Source organism: Rhinoraja longicauda, chromosome 22, assembly GCF_053455715.1.
Source record: "Rhinoraja longicauda isolate Sanriku21f chromosome 22, sRhiLon1.1, whole genome shotgun sequence".
Taxonomy (NCBI): Eukaryota; Metazoa; Chordata; class Chondrichthyes; order Rajiformes; family Arhynchobatidae; genus Rhinoraja; species Rhinoraja longicauda.
This window is the reverse complement of record NC_135974.1, coordinates 35,435,840-35,460,735: the sequence shown is the minus strand read 5'-3', so window position 1 is coordinate 35,460,735 and position 24,896 is coordinate 35,435,840. Positions and strand designations below refer to the sequence as shown.

Here is a 24,896-nt window from a genome sequence, read left to right as displayed (position 1 = left end):
GGAATGCGTTTCAGACTTTGCAAGCTGTTTAAACCTTGTAATGAGTAAGATTCTTCCAAAAGGTCTGCTGTTTGAAAAGTGAAACATTTTGCTACAGGTGGTAGAGTTTGTCAAAATAGACAATAGGTGCAGGAGGAGGCCATTCGGCCCTTCAAGCCAGCACCGCCATTCAATGTGATCATGGCTGATCATTCTCAATCAGTACCCCGTTCCTGCCTTCTCCCCATACCCCCTGACTCCGCTATCCTTAAGAGCTCTATCTAGCTCTCTCTTGAATGCATTCAAAGAATTGGCTTCCACTGCCTTCTGAGGCAGAGAATTCCACAGATTCACAACTCTGAATGAAAAAGTTTTTCCTCATCTCAGTTCTAAATGGCCTACCCCTTATTCTTAAACTGTGGCCCCTTGTTCTGGACTCCCCCAACATTGGGAACATTTTTAACGTGTCCAACCCCTTAATAATCTTATACGTTTCGATAAGATCTCCTCTCATCCTTCTAAATTCCAGTGTATACAAGCCTAGTCGCTCCAGTCTTAGATGTTAGGGGTTTCACGAAAAAGATATTTTTCTAAAATGTAAAGTCCCCGAAAGAGGAATCTTATCTTCCTCACATGTACAACCCGCTCATGGGACCATGGTAATTGTAGCATATTACTTAAATTACTTGGATATAATTGTAGTAGGTGGGTTGAAAGTATGGTTAGAATGGTTTTTGGTGGGTGTTTCAAACATAAACTATACCAGATGTAAAAATAATAAAATCTTTGAATTTATTAAATAAATCATTTACATCAGATGGTATATAAATGTAGCTGCAATTAACCTAGCTTTGATATCTCTATACACTAATTTGTGAAAATGCTATTATGATGAACATAAAATTTCCATATGAAAGCAACAACATCTAATATTATAATTTTTAATTGACTTCTCTAAATTGGTGCCAAAAGATACTTGACATAATGAATAATAGATATATATGAATTAAATTTCCACTGGAATGAAACTTGATACCATTATTTATTGTCTGTCTAAATCAACAACAAAAAATCCAAGCATCTAACAAATAACAAGACTGGAGCCTATTTAAAAACATAGAGTGGAATAAAAAGAAAATACTGGGATCTGGTAGCACTGGGGAAGAGAGAACCCAAATGAATGTTTTTAGGTGACTGACCTTCCACCAGAACTTGAAACAGTTTAAGATCTTGGGTGCAATGAAAGTGGGACAAGATGAAGAAAAATGATGGAGAAATGTAATGACAAAAGGGGTGATGGTAGAGTGAAATATTCTCATTGGGTATGTAAGTGAATGCTCAATTTGGTGATGCGAAGAGAATATGCAATGGTACTGTGGTTTTAAAATGTTAAAAAAAATATTGGCTATCATCAAAAGGCCAACATATGGGGAGCATGGATTTCTCAGGGTTATAGGAAGAGGAATGAAGTTTCATTTAATTTGAAAATGAAACTTTTGAAAGTGGTTGTAAAAGGGTCATAGGTAAATGAACCTTTGTGACGTAGGAGTAGCATTTAATGATCTCAAGTTTAAGATGGCTCGAATAAGGGAGGTAATCTATTTTTACATGGTTGCGTTAGCTCAAGTCCGGTAGGAATGGATAAGGGCTTCAGTGTTAAATGAATCAAGATACAGAGATAGGCAGTGTTACAGTTGGCTCAAGAGTTTTCTGTGAAGAACATAATGTGAAAGAGGATACAACTTCTGAGATGAACTATTAACAACATCAGCCAACATTGGAGATAAAGAGTAAATTTGGAGTATACAAGTAGTGGGTTTAAGCAAATTAAGGAAAGGCAAGATTATAATGTTGCAAGATTACGATAAGGACGTTTTGAGAAAGTTGCATTTGGAATAAAATTTAGGTCAGCTATGCTTCATGAAGTGCATTAACAACAGTTGACACCAGGACCAATGCTTTCTGTGATTTTATTTTTCAATAATGAATTTAAAGGTGCACAGTGACTGGCAGATGGGTGGTATAAGTGACAAAGGCTAGAGTTGAAAAGACAGATGGGTGTCGGATAATGAAAGTAAAAGAGAAATGTAAAGGGTGTTGAGCATGCGATGGGTGCTTTACCCATCACAGTTAGTAATGTGTATGGTAATGTGACACACTAGTGTTTATATGTCGGCACATGGCTGAGATATTATTACATACGAACCCGAATGAACAATATAGATGGATTGTTGAGGTGGAATAAATAAAATATGGCATCTAAAAGCATTCACTTATTTTGATCTTTCAGCGTCTCAGGGCATTGCATCCAAGTCCTGGAGTCTTGCCTTGAAAGTCACCTCTTTCTGCCGCCTTTTGATAGTCTACACAAAGTCTTGCACGGTTTCGGACTGGATATCTCCATGGTTCTTGACTGTGATTCCTCACCCGCAGAATCAGCGAACCTGCAAACTATTGTGGAAGTAGGACATCTGTAAATCTGTAAATTTCCCCGGTGTAGGACGAATAAAGGAATATATTATTATCCGTTCTTCAATCCAGTTCTACACAGCGTTTCCCAGCACTGTGTTGGAAAACAACGGAGCCAATCTCTCCTGTTTCCATCATTCTTGAAAGCATTCCAGGGCAGAAGGTCTCCCAGAGTGCCTGCAGTTGCATGCTGTGGCCATAATGTATTGCCATTAGGAGGCGGTAGATCACGGCTGTAACAATTGTCGCACTGAGACACACACACAAGAACCTGCAGAGGCTGTTTGCAAAAGAAAAAGTCACAAAGTGCTGGAATAACTCAGTGGGTCAGGCGGTATCTCTGGAAAGCCTAGATAGGTGATGTTTTGAGTCGGGACCCTTCAGACAATTGTGATTATTCTTAGTGGTACTGCTAGCCATTCATGAAATTGGATGGTAAGATCAGCAGAGGCTATGATCTGGAGACCATGTTACTGCGAGAGTTGCATGAAAATGGTACAGGTTAATAGTGCATCACAATCTCACACCTTTTGGCAAGTTGTCCGGTTTAATCCCCATTTCCCCATATTTCCATATGAAAGACAAGGTTCATCAGATTAGCGATGTTATTTATTTAAATTTTAACACATTTTCTTAACCGTGCTTTAAAAACATTTTCAATTAATTTAAAAAATGATAGTAATGAAATGTCTTTAATTGCTGATATAATTATCGAATTGATCTTTTTCATCTTGTAGGTAAGCCTTCATGAATTTAAAGCCCTTTTGTTGACTACCTGTGACCAAGAAGAAAATTGCACAAATATAAACTATCATCAATATAACTGTAACAGATAGCTGGCTAACTTACCAATAGTCTCCTCTTTAAAGTTGCCGATGCAGCCTAATTGGGAAATGCTGCGCAAAAAATTGTCAACTACAGTATGCTGATAATCAAAAAGGTGAAACTTAACAAGTCTTGTGCATTTGCTCTTGAGTCCATTTGGTGACGTACACCTCAACAAGTTCATACGGTATAGAAGCAGAATTAGACCATTCGGCCCATCAAGTCTTCAACTCCATTCAATCATGGCTGATCTATCTTTCCCTCTCAACCCCATTCTCCTGCCTTCTCCCCATAACCCCTGACACCCGTACTAATCAAGAATCTATCAATCTCCACCTTACAAATATCCACTGACTTGGCCTCCACAGCCTTCTGTGGCAAAGAACGCCTTGGTTTCTTTTTGGCAAGGGTATCACGCTTACCACTCCATCGTCTCATTTTCCACATCCTTAAGAGGTTCTTTTGTGATTATCAAACTGAAGGAAATCTCTTGTTAAATGCTTGTGGATTGAAAATGGGGTTCAGTAATGGCTCCTGACCATTAGGAAGGGACAATCCTTAATGACCAGCAACCAATAAAACGATTAGCAGCAACAATGATGTTTCACAAAGGCAGGTAAGCGCTACGGACTATTTTAAATATTCTCATGTGTCATTGTGTTTTTAATGATCACGTTCTAATATAAAGGCCAAGAACACATCCCTCTTATCAACATCAGTTTCCTTTTTCACGTAAAGCCGTTCTGAAATTAATCTGATGATACATTATTTCACATATTATGTTGGGAAAGATTGTATCTGACTCTAACATTAATGCAAAACTGACCCATTCTACTAGGTTTATTTACAAATGTTTGCAACAACAAAAAAAAGAAAGACCAAAATCAGTATTATTGAAGCCATCACAAGAGTCTTGCAGTCTTTTAGTGCTTCTGGCATTTTTAGGCAACAGGAAATCAGTAGTAAAATAAACCTGAGTTTAATTTTTTCTTCTTCTTCTCTTGGTGATGACCTTGTGCCTGTTTTACTTTAAAAAATGAACTTTTTTTCTGTGGCATACAGTTGAAATATTTAGGATTCTGAAGCTGTACTGGTCGACCTCTGGAGCAGAGACGTGTAAATGGAAGAGTTCAGGAACCGTGGGTATGAGTCTCTGTGCATCAAGGTATAAATCTGGAGCTGTGCATCGTCAAATACCTGGCTTGACGGATCCTCCATCTTTTTGTTGATGACTTCACGCACTCGTGAATCAAGGCTGACCTGGAGGAAAAATAAAAGATAGACACACAAAGCTGGAGCAACTCAGCGGGACAGGCAGCATCCCCGGAGTGAAGGAACGGGTGACGCCTCGGGTCGAGACCCCTCCTCAGACTGTGTAAATTAACAGGAATCCGCATTCACCTTTAAAACAATCAATAGTCTGCACGGAGTTTATACGTTCTACTCGTGACCACGTGGGTTTTCTCTGGGGACCCCGGTTTCCTCCCACGCTCCAAAGACATGCAGGCTTGTAGCTTAAATAGCCTCTGCAAATTGCAAATTGTCCCTAGTGTGTCGGATAGTGCAGTTGTACGGGATTGCTGGTCAGTGCGAACTCGGTGGGCTGTTTCCATCCTGTATTTCTAAAGTCTAAAGCTTACGTAGAACTTGGATGACAATGTCGGGGGTATGGTTGGTAAGTTTGGAGATGGCACAAAATTGGTGGAGTCGTAGATAGTGCTGAAGTTTGTTTAAAGATACAAAGAGTCATAGAGTGGAAAGAGAACTAGTGGATAGAATTTTGTCCAGGCAAGTGTAAGGAACAAATTCCGTTAGGCCATATAGAATAAATGTCAGGGCTCTTTGATGTGCAGAGAGAGGTTGGGCTGTTAGACAGCACAGGTGGAATAGGATGGTGGAAAAGATATACAGAGGCTGAGACCTTGCCTATAAGAGTTAAAACCTCATGTTGCAATGATCAGACAATTTGCTGTGCTGGATTTAGTGTTGTGTAAGCCACATTATAGGTCCTTTATGGAGTCATACAGCCTGTTAGAGGCCCTTCGGCCCAACTCTACTGTGCTGACCCAGTTGCTTACCAGAGCCTTTTGTGTTTGGCCCATGTCCCTCTACGCCTTTTCTATCTGTGTCTAAATATATTTTAAACATTGTAATTGCACTCTCTACCACAATTACATCGGTTCATATTAGTTTCATTTTTGTCTTGTGTACTGAGATACAGTGAAAAACGTTGTTTTCTGTAAGTACCCAGGTAAAAACATCTATTCGCGATTATAATCAAAAGCAGACGTGCAACAGGCAACGCAAAGAGAAAGGAAGGAGAATGTGGAATGTGGTATGCAGCTGCAGAGGAAGTGCAGATTAAACAATGCCTAGGACTGCGGTGAGGTAGGTTGGGGGAATTGGGAATACATCCTTAGCTTGTGAGAGATCTGTTCAGTGGTCTGACAACAACTGTTTTCAAGTTTTTGTATCTTCCTCCCGACGAGAAAGGGGAGAAGTGAGAATGACCGCGGTGTGAGTGGTCCTTGATTATGTCGGCTGCTTCCCGAGGCAGCGTGAAGTGCAGATGGAGTCAATGTGGAGGAGGCTGGTTTGTGTGATGGACTGGGCTGTGGTCCACCACTCTCTGTTTCCTCTGCAGCTCATCCCATGTGCCCACTCTCTATGTATGAAGAAATTGCACCAATCTACCTCATTGCACCAATCTATCTCATTGCAGTACGTTCTCCCGGTGACCATGTGGGTTTTCTCTGAGATCTTCGGTTTCCTCCCACACTTCAAAGACGCACAGGTATGTAGGTTAATTGGCTTGGTGTATGTGTACATTGCCCCTAGTGTGTGTAGGATAGTGTTAATGTGTGGGGATCGCTGGTCGGTGTGGACTAGGTGGGATGAAGGGCCTGTTTCCACACTGTATCTCCAAACTAAAATCCCTCTAAACCTATCCTATCCATGTACCTGTCTAAATGTTTCTTAAACATTGCGATGGTACCTGCGTCAACTACCTCCTCCGGCAGCTCGTTCTACACACCCATCACCCTTTGTGTAAAGGTGATTTTACCCTGTAAAATAAGAAAATAACTGCAGATGCTGGTACGAATCGAAGGTATTTATTCACAAAGTGCTGGAGTAACTCAGCAGGTCGGGCAGCATCTCGGGAGAGATGCTGCCCGACCTGCTGAGTTACTCCAGCACTTTGTGAATATTTACCCTGTAATCACCCTGTTTGATTTTACCCTGTGATTTTAAAACCGAACGCAAGATATATAAAATTTACCTCTTTCGGAGAGAGTATTGAAATAAAGTCTTCATAGATAGCTCGTGCTTTGTCCGCAATAGCATTTATATTTGCTTCGGTTTTGAAATCCTCACAGGCTAGCCAAAAGAGCATGTTTTCTTCACTATATTCAGTTCTTAAGAATTCTCTGAAGGTGTTTCTCCCTGCGGGTGTTTTCAGCAGCTTGTCAAAGGATTGAGCCCATAAGTGAATCTCTTCCGCTGTCGGCTTGGCGCTGTGTGGCATAATCAGTGGAAAGAATGTGAGTCAATAGACGAAAGGCAGTATTGAAAATCTGCTCTGTTGAACTAGTAGTGGATTTTATTAGCATTCATTCATTTTACCAGATATCCATAAATGTGCATTTACCAAAAACTATCCAGCTGTAGATTTACCACTGATGTTTTTAGATTTTAGATTTAGAGATACAGCGCGGAAACAGGCCCTTCGGCCCACCGAGTCCGCTCCGCCCAGCGATCCCCGCACATTAACACTATCCTACACACACTAGGGACAATTTTAAAAAAAAACATTTTACCCAGCCAATTAACCTACGTCTTTGGAGTGTGGGAGGAAACCGAAGATCTCGGAGAAAACCCACGCAGGTCACGGGGAGAACGTACAAACTCCATACAGACAGCACCCGTAGTCAGGATCGAACCTGAGTCTCCGGCGCTGCATTCGCTGTAAGGCAGCAACTCTACCGCTGCGCCACCGTGCCGCTCTGTTGCAGAGATCCATGCTGTATTTGTGAAAAGCCTGACGTTTCAAGCTTAAAAGCCCACTGTCAATTTATATGACTTTAGACTTTAGAGATACAGCGTGGAAACAGGGCCTTCCGCCCACCGAGTCCCCGCTGACCAGCAATCAGCCTTTCCACCAGCACTATCCCACGCACTAGGGACAATAACAATCAACAGAAGCCAATTAACCTTCAAGCCTGCACGTCTTTGGAGTCAATAGGCAATAGGTGCAGGGGTAGGCCATTCGGCCCTTCGAGCCAGCACCGCCATTCAATGTGATCATGGCTGAGTGTGGGATGAATAGGTGATGTTACAGGTTGAAACCTTTCTTCAGACTCGCATCTCGGGTTGAAACCCTTCTTCGGACTGGAACCCGGACTGCAGAAAGGTTTCGACCCGAAACGTCGCCTATTCTTTTTCTCCGGATTTTCTTCGTCTCCCTACTGATTCCCTTGACCTGCGGAGTTTTTGCAGTGTTTTCTGATTTTTGTTGCTGATATTATTTTTTTTTTATCATGCAGTAAAATGGGGACTCGGTGAACTGCAGATGCTGGAATCTTGAGCAAAAATACAAGTGTTGGAGGAACTCAGCAGATCAGCCAGCATCTGTGGAGGGAATGGATGGACGACATTTCAATGGCCATGCTTCGTCATCTCCCTCTTCCAGCTTTCTTCTCCTACTGTGTGAAGGAGGATGTCGGCTTGAAACATTGTCTATCCATTCACTCCACAGATGCTGACTGACCCGCTGAGTTCACTGTTTAAAAAAAAAAACATGCTTTGTTTCTTTAAAATAATTGTAGATATAGTTTAGTTTATTGTCACGTGTACTGAGGTATGGTGAAAAACATTTTGTTGCGTGCTAACCAGTCAGCGGAAAGACTATACATGATTATACATGCAGTTGTACACGGCATTGGTGAGACCACACCTGGAGTATTGCGTACAGCTTTGGTCTCCTAATCTGAGGAAAGACATTCTTGCCATAGAGGGAGTACAGAGAAGGTTCACCAGATTGATTCCTGGGATGGCAGGACTTTCATATGAAGAAAGACTGGATAGACTCGGCTTGTACTCGCTGGAATTTAGAAGATTGAGGGGGGATCTTATAGAAACTTACAAAATTCTTAAGGGGTTGGACAGGCTAGATGCAGGAAGATTGTTCCCGATGCTGGGGAAGTCCAGAACAAGGGGTCACAGTTTAAGGATAAGGGGGAAGTCTTTTAGGACCGAGATGAGAAAGTTTATTTTTTCACACAGAGAGTGGTGAATCTGTGGAATTCTCTGCCACAGAAGGTAGTTGAGGCCAGTTCATTGCCTATATTTATGAGGGAGTTAGATGTGGCCCTTGTGGCTAAAGGGATCAGGGGGTATGGAGAGAAGGCAGGTACGGGATACTGAGTTGGATGATCAGCCATGATCATATTGAATGGCGGTGCAGCCTCGAAGGGCCGAATGGCCTACTCCTGCTATTTTCTATGTTTCTATTAGAAGTGAGCTATCCACAATGAACAGATACATGAGAAAGGTGATAACGTTTAGTGCACGATAAAGTCCAGTAAAGTCTGAGTAAAGATTGTCCGAGGGTTTCCAGTGAGGTAGATAATTTCAGACCACTCTCTAGTTTTTGGCAGGATATGTGCTTGTTGCATGTGTGATATGGAGCATATTCTCTGGGGACTGTGGATAACAGAATGCACATTCATGTCGACATGATACAGGTAATGAATAACCCATCACAAGAGTGGGGTTTATCCTGACTTTATTTTCTTGTTTCATCCCATATTGTGTTCTAAGTGGAATTGCCAAATGTTATCAACATCTTGTTTTACTACAGTAACCTCTGCATTTTCAGCACTGGTTTTCTACTTTATGCTAGAAATATATTTAAGGTTTTGCGACTTTTTTTTTTTTGACGTTGAGAATTTCCTTCCTGACTACGATCTCAAGTTTTCTTTGTGGATGGTGAGACATTATCATGTCCAAATTGGTGCTGGGATAATAACTCAATACCAATATCAAGTAGGATATAGAGACATATTTCGCCTGGGCAGTTTGCGGCCCGGTGGTATGAACGTCGACTTCTCCAACTTCAGATAGCTCCTCTGTCCCTCCCTTCCCCTCCTCCTTCCCAGATCTCCCTCTATCTTCCTGTCTCCACCTATATCCTTCCTTTGTCCCACCCCCGACATCAGTCTGAAGAAGGGTCTCGTCCCGAAACGTCACCCATTCCTTCTCTCCCGAGATGCTGCCTGACCTGCTGAGTTACTCCAGCATTTTGTGAATAAAAGGATGTAGAGACAGCTGGATGTCTTGTCTAGTCAGTGAACATAAGCCCAACAGGGCAAGAATTGTGTACAGTTTTGGTCTCCTAATCTGAGGAAAGACATTCTAGCCCTAGAGGGAGTAGAGAGAAGGTTCACCAGATTGATCCCTGGGATGGCAGGACTTTCATATGAAGAAAGACTGGATAGACTGGGCTTATACTCGCTGGAATTTAGAAGACTGAGGGGGGATCTTATTGAAACATATAAAATTCTTAAGGGGTTGGAGAAGCTAGATGCGGGAAGATTGTTCCCGATGTTGGGGAAGTTCAGAACCAGGGGTCACAGCTTAAGGATAAGGGGGAAGTCTTTTAGGACTGAGATGAGAAAACATTTCTTCACACAGAGAGTGGTGAGTCTGTGGAATTCTCTGCCGCAGAAGGTAGTTGAGGCCAGTTCATTGGCTATATTTAAGAGGGAGTTAGATGTGGCCCGTATGGCTAAAGGGATCAGGGGGTATGGAGAGAAGGCAGGTACAGGTTACTGAGCTGGATGATCAGCCATGATCATATTGAATGGCGGTGCAGGCTCAAAGGGCCGAATGGCCTACTCCTGCACCTATGTTCTATTTTTCTATGTAAGACTATGTCTGTAGTGGGTCAATGAGGGAAATAAGAAATAATATAGAACTCAAGGAAAGTGCCAATAGTCGGACAAAAACGGATGCAATTTTCACCATCCACTATATGGTGAAAATGCTTCGGATTGATTGAAAGCTGCAGCGTGGAAACAGGCCCTTCAGCCCACCGAGTCCACGCCGACCATCGATCACCTATTCACACTAGTTCTATGTTATCCCACTTTCTCATCCACTCCTGACACACTGGGGGTAATTTACAAAGGGCCAATTAACCTACAATCCCGCACCCCTTTGGGTGAACTTGGTTGACTGTCCCTGTGACTGCGTGCAAACTCCAGCCGAGGTCTGGATGGTGTCCGGGTCTCTGGTGCTGTGTGGCAGCAGCTCTACCAGCCACTGCAGATGATCTAGCACATGCATTAATATAACCTTGCTATGATTCTAACGGGGTTACAGGTCTGACATCCTTTATAGAGTTCAAACAGTGAAATAATAACCTCATTAATCTGCCACCTGGCAATATATATCGTGCTGCCTTCTTCCAGAATGTGAGCATCTTAACTTACTTGAATTCACAATTCTCCAATGTCTCCAGTGCAATGTTGTGAGATATCCTTCGGTTTCGATCCTCATCTTCTCTCCTAATAAAAGGTCCAGAGGTTAATAATTGATTTTATTTTTGATTCATTTAGATCATAGTGCTTTGCTTCCTGGCTCAGTTGAGCTGCATATTTTGATTTGACCCAGTTTAGTGTCCATGCTATGAATGTGTCATTTTGTACTTTGTGTAGTTTCGTTTAGAGATTCAGCATGCAAAACCGGCCCTCTGTGTTACCCCACATCCACTCCTTACACACTAGGGGCTATTTACAGAGGGCCAATTAACCTGTAAATCCGCACGTCTTTGGGATGTGGGAGGAAACCGGAGTGCCCGGAGAAATCCCACGTGGTCACAGGGAGAACATGCAAACTCCACACAGACAGCACCCCAGACCAGGATCGAACCCATGTCTCCTGTGCTGTGAGGCAGCGGCTCTACTGCTGCTGCCAGAGGAAGCTGTAGAAGCAGATACAACCATGACCAAGAGAGAGCTGGATAGAGCTCTTAAGGATAGCCGAGTCAGGGGGTATGGGGAGAAGGCAGGAACGGGATACTGATTGAGAATGATCAGCCATGATCACATTGAATGGCAGTGCTGGCTCGAAGGGCCGAATGGCCTCTTCCTGCACCTATTGTCTATTGTCTATCTAAATCAAATTCCGTAAGAATTTGCAGCCAGTTGTGGAAGCAGCCCAGACCATCACACAAACCAACCTCCCTTCCACTAACTCCATCTACACCTCGCGCTGCCTCGGCAAGGCCAGCAGCATAATCAAGGACCAGTCTCACCCCGGCCACTCCCTCTTCTCCCCTCTCCCATCAGGCAAAAGGTACAGAAGTGTGAAAACGCACACCTCGATTCAGGGACAGTTTCTTCCCAGCTGTTATCAGGCAACTGAACCATCCTACCACAACCAGAGAGCAGTGCTGAACTACTATCTACCTCGTTGATGTCCCTTGGACTGTCCTTGACTGGACTTTGCTGGCTTTACCTTGCACTGAACGTTATTCCCTTATGTATCTATACACTGTAATCATGTATTGTCTTTCTACTGACTGGTTCTCAGGCAACAAAAGCTTTTTGACAATAAAATAAAATGAACTGAAATATGACAAGTTCAACTAATTCCTTAAAGTTTTTCTTTCCCAGTTTAATAGACAATATATGTGCTTCTGCTTGGAATTTCAATTGAACACTATCTAACAACACAATACTATCTACAATCGACAAACCACTCAACTAGTGCATGATCCCATTTAACTTCCAATGTGCTGTCCAGAAGTGGTGTAGCACCATCTTGTGGAGGTTCAACACAGGGAGTTTAGTTGTCACAGGTATCAGGAATGGAGCAATTAAATTCGTACTTGTTGCAGCATCACACGCCCATCGAGTCCGCACCGACCAGCGATCGCCACGAAAAGCAAGGACCAATAAACAAAGGTTGAGCCCACACCGACCAACACGTCCCATCTACACTAGTCCCACCTGCCTGCATTTGGCCCAAATCCCTCCGAACCTGTCCTATCCATGTACCTGTCTAAATGTTTCTTAAACATAATGCGATAGTACCTACCTCCTCTGGCAGCTTGTTCCATACATCCATCACCCCCTGTGTAAAAAAGTTACTCCTCATGTTCATATTAAATCTTTTCCCCCCTCACCTTAAAACGATGTCCTCTGGTTCTCGATTCCCCTGCTCTGGGCAAGAGATTCAACATGAACTAAAGTTAATTCATAGATTAACAACTGGTGGCAAATCTAATCGTGTGTATTGTTCCCCAGTGTGTTGCAATGGTCTTGACAGGAAAGTTGTAGGAATGTAGCTGTTGATGATGTGGGACTTTAGGCTTCAATGACAAAGGATGCATTATCATTACCATGTAGTCAATAGGTTATATGAGGTGGGGAAATGATCAACATGTTTACCAACCATTGGTTTGCTAATAGTGCTGTGCTGAAGCTGATGTTTGTAATGGAAAACATAAAGTGCTGGATGAACTCAGCAGGTCAGGCAGCATCTGTAGAGAGAATGAACAGACAATGTTTCCGGGCGGGATCCTCTCCACAGATGCCGCCTGACCCGCTGAGTTCCTCCAGCACTTGATGTTTTGCTCAAGGTTCCAGCATCTGCAGTTCCTCGTGTTTCAGATTTTTGTAATAATGGTCTTGTGACAGAGTTCCCCAATGGTGAGTCATACAGTCAGGAATAAGTGTGGCAAGATTGATCTCATCAGAACTTGGTGCAAGTGTGATTTTGGGTAAATGACTACTGCTGCGTATGGACCTTATGTCTCATGAATAAGACCTTCTTCAGAGAAGACAATTAGCCTGTTTAGAGTCATGGAGCAAGGAAACAGGCCCCTTTGTCCAACTTGTCCATGCTGACCAAGATGCCCCATCTAAGCTAGTCCCATTAGACCATACGATTCTCAGAAAAGGTACTGGCCTGAAACGTCACCTATCAATTCCCACCTAGGGTTGCCATCTGTCCCGTATTAGCCGGGACATCCCGTATTTTGGGCTAAATTAGTTTGTCCCGTATGGGACCGCCCTTGTCCCCGTATTAGTAGGGTTGCCAACTTCCTCACTCCCCAAATACGGGACAAAGGGTGACGTCACCGCCCCATGCCCCTCGTGACCTCACCCAGCCAGTGGTCACGTGCTCCCGCTCCACCAATGGCGGCCGCCGTTGGTGGAGCGGGAGCACGTGGCCGCCGACTGGGTGAGGTCGCGCGGGGCGGTGACGTCACCTTGTCCTGTATTTGGGAGTAAGGAAGTTGGCAACCCTGTTCCCACCACAGATGCTGCCTGACTTGCTGAGTTACTCCAGTACTTTGTGTTTTACTCAAGATTACCCCCCAGTACTTGCAGTTCCTTTTGCCCCCCATTTGGCCCATATATACGCCTCTAAACCTTTCCTGCCCACATACCTGTTCAAATGACTTTTAAAGATTGTTAATGTATCTGCCTCAACTACTTCCTCTGGCAGCTCGTTCTATATCCAGACCACCCACTGTGAGGAAAATGCTTAATTGATGGAAACAAATAAAACTGGTGCTTCTCAGCTTCTGGGATTTGTTTTTAACCTGTTAAGATGGAAAAATTGAAGCCCTACTTGCATGGTTTACTGAAACTGGGTCAAACATTGCATGTATAAGAGAGTATATGCAAACAGAACCACACGCAAAAGTGTATTTAAATACAATGAGATAGGATTAGAGTTGATCGTCCTAATATTTCTTTAAACACCTCCTTTAGTCCTTCCTCTCAGATTAAACTTTTAGTCTTCTGCAAATAGCTCCTGGCCGCTGGCTGGGTGAGGTCACGTGGGGCGCGGGGCGGTGAGGTCACCCTGTCCCGTATTTGGGAGTGAGATAGTTGGCACCCCTAGTTGGTAGTGTTGGTGTGAAGATGATGTTGACACAAAAATAAGGGACCAGATGGCTTCCTTTGGTGTTAAAAATGTCTATGATTTTATAAGCTGCATTCAGGGTTCAAAAATTCTGAAAGGAAGATTTGGTTAACTTAAGATGAATAGGTTTCTGCATCTTGTAATGATGTAAATATTTACCCATGAAACAGAAAGTTTCAAATGGAAGTGTTTATTTAACATTCAAACTTTTGCAGGTTGCAAACCGAAAGATTCATGTAGGAAGGAACTACAGGTGCTGGTTTACACCGAAGATAGACACAAAAAGAGCCTATTGTCTAACTTGTCCAAGCTGACCCAAATGCCCCATCTAAGCTGGTCCCATGGCAAATTTCCCTCTCGACCCTTCCAATCCATGTACCTGTCCAATTGTCTTTTAAATGTCACAGTACCTGCCTCGACTACCTTCTCTGGTAGCTTCTCTGTACCTTCTCTGGCAGCTCATTCCATATACCCACCATCCGGTCCATCAAGTCTACAACGCCATCCAATCATGACTGATCTATCGTGTAGGAAAGAACTGCAGATGCTGGTTTAAATCGAAGGTAGACACAAAATGCTGGAGTAACTCAGTGGGACAGGCAGCATCTCTGGAGAGAGCGAATGGGTGACAGAGATAAGGAAGGGTAAGGTGTGAAAAAAAGGTTTCCATCCGAAACGTCACCATTCCATCTCTCCAGAGATGCTGCCTGTCCCGCTGAGTTACTCCAGCACTTTGTGTCTATATTCGATTGAAACCAGCAGCTGCAGTTCTTTCCTGGGCATTTTGATTGAGTTAATTACTAAATTGCTTGCTTGCCGAGAGGGGATGAGTTATTCTGCACTTCAGTTCAGATCATCAGTAGGATTCTTGATGAGCAAAAAATGTGTAAATGCACAAAAAATAATCTTCTTTGTCTAGCTTTTGGCACAGGGAGATTTTACTGTAAGGCCCATTAATAACTATTTGGCACTAGTTTTGGATCAAGCATCAAGAGTCAAGGAAGGAAGTTTAACACTCAGTTTAGTTTAGAGATACAGAGCTACTTGTTATTCAATTTTATCTCTGGACAGAATCAGGGCCTGAACCAAAGACACAAAGTGCTGGAGTAACTGGTAGAGTCACTGCCTTACAGCACTTCCAGGGCAAGGGACCCGGGTTCGATCCCGACTACGGGTGCTGTCTGTACGGAGTTTGTACGTTCTCCCCGTGACCTGCGTGGGTTTTCTCAGAGATCTTCGGTTTCTTCACACACTCCAAAGACCTACAGGTTTGTAGGTTAATTGACTTGGTATGAGTGTAACTTGTCCCTAGTGTGTGTAGGATCATGTTAATGTGCTGGGATCGGTGCGGAAGAGCCTGTTTCCGCACTAAGTCTCAGCGGGCCAGGCAGCATCTCTGGACATCATGGATAGGCGACGTTCCGGGTCGGGACCGTTCTTCAGACTGATTGTGGGGGAGCAGGAAACAAACCGGGATGTGAGGAGGGGCAGGGTAGAGCATGGCCAACAACAGGTGAACACAGGCAAGGGGGTTTGTTGATGGGCAAGTTGTTGGACAAAGGCCAAAGATGAAAGACAGGTGTGAGCCGAAAATGAGAACACGTTCCCATAATAATTTTGATTCAGTTGTTTGGTAACGTTTTAAGGTAATGGATTCCAGGAAACTAATTTTTCTTTATTTAAGATTGGAATCTACACTATAGAATACAGTAATTCAGGCACTAATCTAACAAGTTAAACAAGTATTACTTTTACATATCCAAAGAGGAAAACAGTTTTGAATTTTCCAGTGTCATTTGAATGTCAAATTTATGTTCTAAATTATGATGTCATCTTGGACATGGAGATATGGAGATGTATTCTGTTATTCTTTTAATAAATTGATCAGAGTCATGGAATTATACAGCAATGAAACTTGCCCTTCAGCCTAACAAAAAGATCATAAGTGATAGGAGTAATTAGGCCATTCAGCCCATCAAATCTACTCTGCCATTTAATCATCTGCTGATCTATCTCTCCCTCCTAACCCCATTCTCCTGCCTTCTCCCCATAACCTCTAACGCCCGTACTAATCAAAGATGTCCAAAGTCAGCTAGTTCAATTTACACATGTTTGGTCCATATCTCTCTGAGAGCCTTTCCTATCCATGTAGCTGTCCAAATGTCTTTTAAATGCTGTTATTGCATCTTCCTTAAAGACTTCCTCTGGCAGCTTGGTCCACACACCCACCAGCCTCTGTGCTAGCCAGCAGTCAATAGGATTGCCACATGTACAGTGTAAATTCTTTACAATCCACTAAAGTCATACTGGCAGAATGATAAGTAAGAGTGCAATAATGGAGTGTAAAAATAGTCACATTTACTGAGGCTTTACTCAAAGAGTGGCCACATTTCCAGCACCAAAGTTCTTAAAGATATCGAGTCTTAACTTGGCTTTAGAGGCCTGTTGTGATAGTTAATGAGGACTGTGTTAAAATGTGGATGTTAAACCACATTTACGTCGCTGTCAGGATAATTTCTTGGGTTGGGAAGGGATGAAGAGGGATGTGTTGGTTGGCTCCACTGACTCTGGAGTTCACATTAACGTGTGGCGATCTCATAGAGTCGTGGATTCATACAGCACGCAAACAGGCCCTTCAGCCCAACTTGTGCATGCTTTAGTTTAGTTTAGGTTAGAGATACAGTGAGGAAACAGGCACTTCAGCTCTGGTTTCTCCGGTTTCCTCCCACACTCCAAAGACATGCAGGTTTGTAGATTATTTGGCTTCTGTAAGTTGTAAATTGTCCCTAGTATATAGGACAGTGTTAGTACATTCTCTCCGTGTTCACGTGGGGTTTCTCCAGGTGCACCAGTTTCCTCCCACACTCCCAAAGACGTGCAGCTTTGTATTTTAATTGGCTTTGTTAAAAATTGTAAATTGGCCCTTGTGTGCAGGATAGTGCTGGTGTCCAGGGTGATCGCTGGTTGCGCAGATTTGATGGGCCGAAAGTCCTGTTTCCGCACTGTCTCTCTAAACTAAACTAAATATTAGGGGCATTAGGGACCGCATGACGTGTTGGGCTGAAGGGCCTGTTTCGCTGCTGTCTCACTCCATGATTTTTTTGATGGATAGAGTGGGTTTGAGGGGCTCTGTGACCTGGTCTTACTCTGCTTATTTTCATAGAAACATGGAAACATAGAAAAATAGGTGCAGAAGTAGGCCATTCGGCCCTTCGAGTCAGCACCGCCATTCAATATGATCATGGCTGATCATCTAAAATCAGTACCCCGTTCCTGCTTTTTCCCCATATCCCTTGATTCCTTTAGCCCTAAGAGCTCAATCTAACTCTTGAAAACATCCAGTGAATTGGCCTCCACTGCCTTCGGTGGCAGAGAATTCCACAGATTCACAACTCTCTGGGTGAAGAAGTTTTTCCTCATCTCAGTCCTAAATGGCCAACCCCTTATTCTTATGCTGCCAACATATAACTGTACTAAAAATAGAGTGTGTTTTCTTTTGGAGAGAGTGTGATGTTTTGAATGTTTGATTTTCATTTACATACAGGAGTTTGGAGCCTCAATAAAAGTGTGGTTTGTGAATAATAGAGTTCAGGACAGCATGCAAAGTGGGTAAGAAAAACACAAGGGATTCATTATCAGCCTAATGGTGCATATGTATGTATGTATGTATGTATGTGTATATATGTGTGTGTGTATGTGTGTATATATGTATATATATGTGTGTGTGTGTGTGTGTGTGTATGTGTATATGTATGTATATATGTATATATATGTATATATATGTGTGTGTGTGTGTGTGTGTGTGTGTGTATGTGTATATGTATGTATATATGTATATATATGTGTGTGTCGTTTCGGGTCGAGACCCTTCTTCAGACCTCAGTGCATTTTGTGTCAATCTTTGGTGTAAATCTGCACATTCTTCCTTCCTGCACATTATATTTTTGCTATATATATATATATGGTAATATATATTAATGGTATATATATATATCAATCACCCGTGCACAATAGTTCTACGTTATCCCACTTTCTTCACCATTCCCTGCACACTAGGGGGTGATTTACAGAGGGCAATTAAACCCCGTGATCAGTCAGTGTGAACCACCTTTGCGTTAAAAGGTCAAAGGCTCAAATCCCCTTCTCGTCTCCAAAATCTAAAATGATGCATGGATACTGTCCGTTGATGTCCTCCACTTCAATCTGTCCTATCAAAGATCCCAGGGTGCAGTTTCAAAGAGCGCTAGGGGATTGTTCCAGCCAATATGCCTTGTACCATATCACTAAGATTAGATGAAGTGATCTCATAGCCGCATGCAATCTGACTGCCACATATCCCACACATCGGAGATTACACTTCAAAAATACTTCATTTACCATAATTACTTTGACAAATCCTGATCATGGCGGGTGTGAAACAAATGCACTTTTTCCTCATTGTGGATCTAACACAGTGAGGAAAATGAATTTAAAAGAGAGTTAGATAGAGCTCTAGGGGCTAGCAGAATCAAGGGGTATGTGGAGAAGGCAGGCACGGGTTATTGATTGTGGATGATCAGACATGATCACATTGAATGGCGGTGCTGGCTCAAAGGGCCGAATGGCCTACTCCTGCACCTATTGTCTATTATGATCACAATGAATGGCGGTGCTGGCTCGAAGGGCCAAATGGCCTCCTCCTGCATCTATATTCTATGTTTCTATGTAATAGTGTCCGAAAGTTGTGAAAAATGTTTCTCCTGTTTGAGAGCATCTCATTAAAAAGGGGCTTTCTTGGAGGTTTGTTGGATATTAAACACTTTAAAAAAAACTGTGCCCTGAAAGCAACTTAAAACTGCTGAAAGGAAATTTGAAAGAAAATATCCCTTTCATGTGGTAATTAACAGTTGGATGAATTTCCTGCTAATGCAAGCAAAAATCACAGACACGTTTAACACTCAAACAGCCAATTAGCTTAGTCAGAGGACTTCAGCACAACCAATTCGCTTCCCTTCTCAATATTTATTTTGCGATTTATCTACTCCAGTGAAGGCTGGGGGTTATATAAAGATTGCTTGAAATGGTTGGAAAATGCAGACGTTTATTTAGAATAAATAAAAGCAAAAAAAGGGGCAAAGTTTTGAAAAATAATTTGCAGTTTCATTTCTCTTTAAATTGCAAAAAACTGCCTTTGCAACGGAAACCACAGTAGGAACTAAATTTCCTGTTTCATTTCAAAAAATGTCTTCCTTTACAAGTAGGCACCAACTGAACTGGCCCTCGGCTCACTTCCCCAAAATGGTTCTCAATAAGGGTGCATTTTCCTCCTTCAGTGACTTCTGACAACCCACTTCTGCTTCAGTGTGCAAGGATTGTGCAAAAAAAAACAGATGAAATTTAATTTTCCGCGATGTCTTGCCCAAAGAGTCCTGCCGCCACTACCTCTGTTCGTATTTTATCTTTCACTCGTTTAAACTCAATTGAAACGAATATCACTGCACCTGTACATTAATATAATAACTATGATATTTACAAAGCACAATTGACCGATTGAAGGATGCAACGTGGAAACAGGCCCTTGGGTCCCCCGAGACCATGCCCAGCATCGATCATTCAATCGCACCGGTTGTTCCACTTTCCCTACACACTAGGGGGCAATTAACCTACAAACCCGCACGTCTTTGGGATGTGGAAGGAAGCTGGAGCACCCGGAGAAAAACCACATGGTCACAGGGAGAACGTGGAAACACCACAGACAACGCCCAAGGTCAGGATCGAACCTGGGGCTCTAGTGCTGTGAGGCAGTGGCTCCACCAGCAGTGCTGCCATGATGCCACAGAGACCTGTTGGTACATGACTAGGGGTTTAAACTATTAGGTTACTTTTAGCGTCAAGGGTTGTTCAGTGATAACGTTCGTGCCTGAATACATAGGTCTCAGGTTGAATCTAACTCTGCTGACTTAGGTACATATAAACCAGATTGGCAATTTATTGAAACACTGTGAAACCTACGTCATCTCTCGAATGAGAAATTCAATCAAGACTTTCTTATCACGGGTGGAATATTCCTGTGAGGAATTCTCCTGTTACTACTATTTCTTTGTCAACTATAAATGAAATTGTCTGGTTATTTATCCGATTATTGTTTGTGAGCGAGCTGTTTTAATACACGCTGCCTTTTCCTACATTACAATAATGACAAGAGTTTAAAAAGAACTTCATTGACTGCTGGCACGTCCGGAGGCCGAGATCTTTCGCAAGGTCTTTCTTTAACTTCCTGTTATTTTTTTCTTTCATTTCAAAATATACTTTATTTGAGAAATAAATATATCCGACACATGATCCTTCCAAGACTCCATCCACCATTCTCGGTGGCTATACATACATTCAATTTTACCACCCTCCCTTGCCACTCATGTGGCCCACTGGCATGGAAACCCTTCCCTTATGTTGAGGGGTGTCTCCACCACCCCACCCCCCCCCCCCCCCCCCACCCCCCATGTCCAGCTGTGGTCCTCCCCCACCTGTTATAACAGACTGAACTCCTGTTCCACGACTTATTATGGGACATAGGTAAGGAATTGGATTCCTTAATGGGGACCAAAATCAGGCCTGAAGAAGGGTCTCCACCCCAAAACCTGAGTTTAGAAGGATGAGGGGGGACCTCATTGAAACTTATCGAATAGTGAAAGGCTTGGATAGAGTGGATGTGGAGAGGATGTTTCCACTAGTGGGAGAGTCTGGAATTTAGAAGACTGAGGGGGGATCTTATAGAAACATATAAAATTCTTAAGGGGTTGGAGAGGCTAGATGCGGGAAGATTGTTCCCGATGTTGGGGGGGTCCAGAATCAGGGGTCACAGCTTAAGGATAACGGGGAAGTCTTTTAGGACCGAGATGAGAAAACATTTCTTCACACAGAGAGTGGTGAGTCTGTGGAATTCTCTGCCACAGAAGGTAGTTGAGGCCAGTTCATTGGCTATAATTTAAGAGGGAGTTAGATGTGGCCCTTTTTGCTAAAGGGATCAGGGGGTATGGAGAGAAGGCAGGTACAGGCTACTGAGCTGGATGATCAGCCATGATCATATTGAATGGCGGTGCAGGCTCGAAGGGCCGAATGGCCTACTCCTGCACCTATTTTCTATGTTTCTATGTTTCTAGGACCAGAGGGCACAACCTCAGAATTAAAGGGCATTTCTTCAGAAAGGAGATGAGGAGGCATTTCTTTATTCAGAGGGTGATGAATAGTGGACTTCATTGCCACAGAAGGCTGTGGAGGCCAAGTCAATGGATATTTTTAAGGCAGAGATAGATAGATTCTTGATTGGTACGGGTGTCAGAGGTAATATGGGGAGAATGGGGTTAAGAGGGAAAGATAGATCAGCCATGATTGAATGGCGGAGTAGACTTGATGGGCCGAATGGCCTAATTCTGCTCCTCTCACTTATGAAAACATCGCATCATCCATCTTCTCCAGAGATGCTGCCTGACCTGCTGAGTTACTCCAGCACTTTGTGTCATTTTGGGGCCCAACTTATTTGCCTCCCCTGAAGTTTTCACTTGCCAATTAACATTTCCATTATATGGAGAAGAAAGCATGTAAAATGCAAGCAGAGAAATTGGTTCATGCGTGTGATTTACCATGTAGAATGTGCTTGGATGATGTTGTGCCAAGTCCACAATACAGCAGCCACTACTCAGAGAACCTGGCACGCAACATTAACGTGCCAAGCCTTTCACCTTGATTTCATTGTCAAGCTCATCCCATCCATTGCCTTAGGGATCACCAACACAATATTTCCAGTCCAACTCTACACTTATTTCCATCCATCTAAGAGTGCAGGTGCATCTTTAGTCAATAAAGTGTTGAGAAGAGTTGAAAACTGTTCCCAATTTTGAGGGAGTCTAGAACCAGGGGCCACAGTCTAAGAATAAAGGGGAGGCCATTTAAAACTGAGGGGAGAAAAAAGAATTTCACCCAGAGAGTTGTGAATCTGTGCAATTCGCTGCCACAGAGGGCAGTGGAGACCAATTCACTGGATGGATTTTAAAAAGAGTTAGATAGAGCTCTAAGGGCTAGCGGAATCAAGGTATATGGGGAGAAGGCAGGCACAGGTTAGTGATTATGGATGATCAGCCATGATCACAATGAATGGCGGTGCTGGCTCGTAGGGCCGAATGTCCTCCTCCTGCACCTATTTTCTCTGTTTCTAAACGGTCAAATTTTGTGAGAATCCTGCATTGATTAAGTCCAGTCAGTGGTGACTGAGGCCGTATTTACCCTTAAGGAGGAGATCCCCTGAAACTTGGTAACACTTTCCGCTGGATTATAGTTTAGCTTGGTTTAGAGATGCAGAGTTGAAACAGGCCCTGTGGCCCACTGAACCCCGTACACAAGCAACGTCCTACACACTAGGGACAATTTACAATCTCTACCGAAGCCAATTTAACCAACAAACCTGTACATCTTTGGAGTGTGTGAGGAAACCTGAGCACCTAGAGAACGTACATGCTCCGTACACACAGCACCCGTAGTGAGAATTGAACTCAGGTCTCTGGCGCTGTGAGGTAGCGAATCTACCGCTGCGCCACCATGCCAGTGGAAAGCATGGCAGCTAATGGCTGAGAACAGGTGCAAGGCCACAGCTTGGGACACTTTGGTTGCCATGGCAGCGATGGAGAGAATAGGCCTCTCCCGCAAGAAATTCAGGGATTGAAGAAGAATGGAATGAAAACAGCACCAGAGACCCAGGTTCGATAAGTATGAAAACAGGCCCTTCTGCCCAACTTGTCCATGCTGACCAATATGCTCCATCTGCACTGGTCTTACCAGTCTGCCTTTGGCCCATATCCTTCTGAACCCTTCCTATCTATGTCCCTGTCCAAATGTCCTAAATATTGTGATAGTACCTGCCTCAACTATCTCTCCTCTGGCAGCTCATTCCATATACTTGCCACCCTTTGTGATGGAAAAGTTGCCTCTTAGGTTCCGATTAAATCTTTCCCCTCTCACCTTAAACCTATGTCCTCTGTTTTTTAAAATTTCCCTACTCTGAGTAAAAGACTGTGCATTCACCCTATATATTCCCCTCACCATCTTATACACTTCTATAAGATCACCCCTCAATAGTCAATAGTCAATTTATTTGTCACATACACATAAATGTGCAGTGAAATGAAAGATTACCCGCAGTTCAACAATAAGGCCAATAAAAATAAGCAATAAAAATATGCAATAACACATACAATCATAAACCAACACCAAACAAAAGAAACATCCATCACAGTGAGTCTCCTCCAGCCACATCCTCACTGTGATGGAAGGCCAGAATGTCTCCTGTGCTCCAAGGACTAATGTCCAAGGCTGCCTAACCTCTCCCTGTAGCTCAGGCCCTCGAGTCCTGGCAACATCCTCACAGATCAGTTTTAGAGATACAGCATTGAAAGAAGCCCATCGACCCACTGAGTCCAACGATCACCCTACACCACTTCTAACCTGCACACTGAGGACAATTTACAGAAGCCAATTAACCGACAAACCTGCACGACTTTGGAGTGGACCAAAGCAGCTTTGGAGAAAAGCCACGCGGTCACGTGGAGAACGTGCAGACTCCGTACAGACAGTGCCCCGGGTCGGGGTCAAACCCGGGTCCCTGGCGCGGTGAGGCAGCGACTCTACCGTTTCGCCACTGTGTCGCCAGATTGGCAGATGCCAGAATGTAGTTAGATGAAGGCTTAGTCGTACTGTAGGGAATAAAGTGGAGAACCTACCAGGAGTTGCTGCAGCAACAGCACCAACATAGACAGCACGCGTTTGACCTGCGACCGCCACCGGGTTGTGTGGTGGTGAAGTTCCCATTTTGCGACATCTGACGGTCGGTCCCTTCTCGCGCTTAGACCTTGTGCTCTAGAATAAGAGAGACACCATTTGCAAAGCCCTCACATTGACACACACTCATTGTGCTCTAGAATAAGAGAGACACCGTTTGCAAAGCTCTCACGTTGACACACGCTCAATAAAACCCCCTTCTCACGTACCTGGTGCAGGGAACAAGGCAGAAGCTCTGTGATTGTACACAAACGTGAACCTCCAGATATGGCACATTTTCTGCCAATTTCTGCACCAGAGCACGCGTCAGACAACCACCCACTTCCGATAGAGCTTTACGCAGTTTCCTGTGGCATCATATGACATCTTCTTCTTCTTCACCCAGTACAATTACATCCTCTTTCTTCTGCATATTGTCTGCAGCAATTGAACTTAGAGGCATTTATCAACAATAATCACCAGCTTGCCCAAAGCATTTTCCAACGGACAAAGGAAACTGGTGCAGAAATATACATTGTTAAAGCTGATGATGGCATCCATTACTTTGCTTAAAGCAAGGCGAAAGACAAGTAGAAACTCTGCAGGAATTATGTGCATGGTCCTTATTGCAGTTTAGTTACTAACAGCACGGAAGCAGGCCCTTCGACCCACCAAGCCTACAGTGGCACACTAACACTACTCCACGCACACTGGGAATATTTATTTTTTTACCGAGCCAATTAAACTACAAACCTGTACGCTTTTGGAGTGTGGGAGGAACCCGAAGATCTCAGAGGAAACCAACACGGTCACGGGGAGAACTTACAAACTCTCTACAGATAAGCACCTGTAGTCAGGATCGAACCAAGGTCTCTGTGAGGCAGTAGCTCTATCCA

General features: G+C 43.4%; 1 pseudogene across 1 annotated transcript; it reads right to left on the bottom strand.

The window, feature by feature from the left end:
* Nucleotides 1-806: 806 nt before the first annotated feature.
* On the bottom strand, nt 807-24,380 carry LOC144604559 (regulator of G-protein signaling 20-like; annotated as a pseudogene). The gene is made up of 5 exons (XR_013548740.1): nt 24,231-24,380; nt 23,964-24,099; nt 10,767-10,841; nt 6,554-6,788; nt 807-4,533 (listed from the first exon to the last, which is right to left on the bottom strand). The product of XR_013548740.1 is annotated as a regulator of G-protein signaling 20-like (transcript).
* Between the last annotated feature and the right edge of the window lie 516 nt (nt 24,381-24,896).